Raw genomic sequence first — 3,483 nt, 5'->3', positions numbered from 1 at the left:
TAAACTGAAGTTCCCCGCATCAGCTTCTGGAAATCGGCCTTAAAAGATGGCTGGGGTATGCCCACTGCCCCTTCTTGTGCTTCCTCCTCTCTGAAATGTAAATGCACTAGTTGTGGCTGAAACAGCCATTGCAAACCATAAAGTGGCCTTGGAAATTAAAGCCATGCATTGCAGAATATAGAATAACTCTGTGGAACAGAACTGCCATGTCACTTAGGGACACCTGAGCTATTAGACGCCTTATATGAAAAGGAAAGTCACGTTAATTTATTTAATCCAATATAATTTTGAGTGATAACTGACCCTAAACCAACATATAATTACTGAATCAGCAGAGTAGATGAGAGTTTATAATAAGAGTATGTTATTTAAGTTTCCTAATGGGTACAATGTATATTATTTGGGTAATGGATACCCTAAAAGTTCTGACTTTACAGCTATAGAATGTATGCATGTAATAAAATTGAATGTGTGCTCCATGAACTTAAACAAAGAAATGAAGGAATAAATAATTGTGATCAATAATAAAACAAATGCAAATGAAAAAAAGCGTAATTCTGTAAAAACTGAAGAGATCTATCCAATGAAATCCCCAGGGAGTTATCAGCAGAAATAATTCCTTTCAGTTGCAGGTGAAAATCTTTCCTATATGTCTGCACAGTGGCTTTCCTTACTCCCAACATACTCCAAGATTTCCTGCATTGTAGCCCCATCGCACTGTTCATTAAGGACCTGTTACATTGTCTGCCATCATTACTAGACTGCAAGATCCTTGAGAAAGGACATATTAATTGTACTTTTGAAACCATGAAATATCAGCTAAGCTGAAGGCTGCCAATACAGACTTAGCAGATTGATGAGTTCCATAAAGTTCCTTACATCTTTTTCCAATGTAAGTGTCATTTAGATTAATCTAAAGTAAAATAGAAAAGAGAGATAAATTTTCAAATAACTTTCCCTCAAATTATCAAGGTAACCGAAACCAACCTGCTATGTATGGCACGAAACCACCAAATAACAACTCAATTTGTACATGATTTTATCATCCCAATGCCAATGTCATTCTTCCCATTTGCTATTGATTTTTCGGTGTCACCTTACACAATGTGTGAGCCCAGCAATTCCTTTTAGGGTATATCAATCTTATACATACCTTTTCCATTTAGAAATAAAAGCAATGATAATGCACTAAAAGCATTACAATTCCCAAACAATTGATTCAGAAGGGGAGGAAGGGCTAAACAGCATTAGCATCTTTTAAATAAAATCAATTTAGCACATTATAATGCTCAGAAATTTTTATTCTTATTCAAATAAAAATTTCTCAATATGTGCTATCTCCATTTGTAGAACAAATCAATATGGAGAGAAATGTATGATATCTATTCATATCTAGTATATATTTTAAATTTCAAGACGTGTCAGTGTGAATATATTTTTTCTTTCCCTTTATAAATTATTTTAAAATGTAAAATCAATTTTGAACTATAAGCATCATACAAATGTCTTTGTACTGCCTAATAAATTATGCTGGTTGAATTTTTTTCTTAAATTATTTTTAATAAGTAAGAAATCTAAATGGAAATGAATCATATGCTTGTACCATTGCTGTCAAAATGAGTTTGCATAAAAAGAATATGTATTAATACTGCATAGAAAGACCTTTAGGACATAAAGAATGTGGTTATAGTATTCATGATGAAAATAATTTTCTGAGTTAAATTTCAGAAGCAACAGTATGCTCTTCATACTGCTACATTAAATACAGTTACATTAAAAATACCAAAATTAAAATGCTCATATTAAAATGTTGTATATCACATTTTGAATAATATACCAGTCTTTCACAGCCCCTTTGTCACCTCTTTCTCATTCTCTTTAAATGACTCAAATGCAGATTCAGGTCCCCTATGGTTTTCCTGGAAATTTTTCCAGCATTTTGTGTTTACCCTTTACTTTCATGTGGTACCATAATAATAAGCTAGACGAGATGTCAGGACATGTGAGATATCTTCCTGTTACCTTCTTGGGCCAATTTTCCCAAACTTTGAAAACATAAATTTTGTATAATGTAAAACTGCTTCCAGTGATATCATTCTATGAAAATTGTGATAAGACATTTGAAAAGTATATATTTAAGGTTTATTATTGACAAAGCAGACACATCTGAGTAGGCAAAATTTGCCAGTAAGTTCTATAATGTTATTGAAAAGTTTGACGGCAAAAGTATACATTGTTTTGTCTTGTGGCCAAAAACTCTGTATCCAAGTTGTCACAGAGGATGGCAGAGTGAGAAGCTCCTGGAATAAGTCCCTCCACCAAAACAACTACTAACATGGCAAGAACTATTAAAATCAACTATTTTGTCACTGTGAAGTCTAACATTTACAACACTCAGGAGAATACATGATGAAGAAAGAGGCAGATAATGTTCCATATATTTCAGTGTTTTTTTCATAGCCGCTGCCATTTCCTGGCTTCTGAGTAGGAAACTTCAGGAGACTCCTACTTTCATGGTGTGGCTTGCTGGTGCCAGGATGGGCAATAAGAACAGAGTCCTTCAAGCATTAGAGGTGTGTATTGTGACTTTCCCAGTTGGTCACTGAGAGACTTGCCTAGAGGCTGACCATTATTTCAACCTCATTAAACTAAGTATCTTACTAGGTGGCATCTGTCAAAGGAATTTAAAGAGACAGGGCACTTTTTAAATAATTGGATTCAGGCACACAAGGAAATTCCTATCAGGTATACTAGCTGTCATGGTGATAACAGAACAAAGATTTCAGTGACTACATAACAAGAAATACAGTCCATACAAAAAATAGTTTGGAAAGTCATTGAAGATATGGGCAGCTATAGCCATTAAAACAGAAAACAAGAATCCGTGAGAATCTGGGAGAATCCAATATCCAGAGATAAAACATTACAATAATCAAAATGCCTAATTCTCAACACAACTATAGAGAATAAAAAGGAACTGGAAAGTATGTAATGTAGACAATATAGATAAAAGTAAACTCATACACTATTCACAATAGCAAAGACATGGAATCAACCTAGATTCCTGTTAATGGTGCACTGAATGAAGACAATATGGTACATATATACCACAGAATATACACGGCCATATAAAAGAACAAGATCATGTCCTTTGCGGCAACATAAACGGAGCTGGAGGCCATTATAACCAGTGAAGTAACAGGAACAGAAAACCAAATACCATAAATTGTCACTGGTAACTAGGAGTTAAACACTGAGTACATATAGACACAAAGAAGGAAATAACAGACATGGGGGCCTACCGGAGGGTGGAGGGTGGAAGGAGGGTGAGGATTGAAAAACTACCTGTCAGATACTATGCTTCTTACTTGGGTGACAAAATATGTACACCAAACCCCAGTGACACACAATTTACCCATGTGACAACACTGTGAGTGTACTCTATGAACCTAAGAGAAACAAACAAAAACAAGCCACACAATG

The sequence above is a fragment of the Chlorocebus sabaeus genome, chromosome 20 (assembly GCF_047675955.1).
Source record: "Chlorocebus sabaeus isolate Y175 chromosome 20, mChlSab1.0.hap1, whole genome shotgun sequence".
Lineage (NCBI taxonomy): Eukaryota > Metazoa > Chordata > Mammalia > Primates > Cercopithecidae > Chlorocebus > Chlorocebus sabaeus.
Note: the sequence above shows the minus strand (reverse complement) of the source record.